Raw genomic sequence first — 1108 nt, 5'->3', positions numbered from 1 at the left:
GAATATTCAACATTTTACTCAAGAAGTACCACCAAATTACTATAGTCTTGGGTCTTTATTTATTTTATTATTAATTAATTTATTTATTTATGGGCAAAGTCTAAGTTTTTTTTGTTTTATACCCAATGCTATGGCCTCGATCTAGGATAGATTAACATTAATTATTGACGGTTGTCATCTTTCTTTTGGTTTACTTTGTACTAAACATTAATTATTGACAATATATATTAGCAGCTTTAACTTTAGTTTATCATTTCTCTTTCCATCTTAGCTTTTCTTTGGGCAAGAAAGTCTCCAAATAAATAAATAACACAAATGGTGCGCACTATTTGTGAGATATTATTTTATTTTTGGTAATTATCGTAAACAAAACAAGTCCAAGTCAAGTTGTAATTCAAGTTAATTACTTGGTCTGCAAGTTATCAAGTTTGATAGCAACTACACAACTAGGAAGTTGTTCAAACTTACCATGATTGAAGATCTTTTGAAGAAAAAGGTAAGAATAACACATTAGGAAGGATTCTAAACAGGTTAGGACACATTTAACACTTTCCATATTTTTCAAAACTGCCTGTAGAATGTTTTTAGGTTGAAAATAACCAGTATCAAGTTCAAGCCAACTTGAACCAGTTCAGCCCCTCTGAACCGGTTCAAGAACTCAAGCAAGCCTCGAATTTACTTGCTGCCAAACTTGAACCGGTTCAGCCCCTCTAATTCTCCTTAGGATGATACAAATGATTTTTCTTATGTCACTTTATTTGACTTTGATATTTCAGATAATGAAGACAGTGAAGTTCATGATGAATAGGTAGAAGAGGCTGAAAATGATGATGAAAGATTGAAAAAGACGGTCAAAGAAATCATGGAAGTAAAATAGGCAATCAATAAGCTAGCAAAGGAGCTTATCCAGGCAAAAGGAGAGAATGGAGATCTAAGGAAATAGATTGCTGATAGCAAGAGGGAAGCTTTTGAAAGCAATTATGTCATCATTGAGCTTGAGAAGTAGATTATCATTCTTGAGGATAAGGTAAGTATTGCTAATTCATTGAAGGAATGTCTTACTTTGAAAAATGATTATCTTGAAATTGAATTGAAATATGAACAAGAT

The sequence above is a fragment of the Cornus florida genome, unplaced genomic scaffold, assembly GCF_030987335.1.
Source record: "Cornus florida cultivar Cherokee Brave unplaced genomic scaffold, ASM3098733v1 CherokeeBrave_3.0.0_Hap2_Chr05, whole genome shotgun sequence".
In the NCBI taxonomy this organism is placed as follows: domain Eukaryota; kingdom Viridiplantae; phylum Streptophyta; class Magnoliopsida; order Cornales; family Cornaceae; genus Cornus; species Cornus florida.
This window is presented reverse-complemented; position numbering follows the sequence as displayed.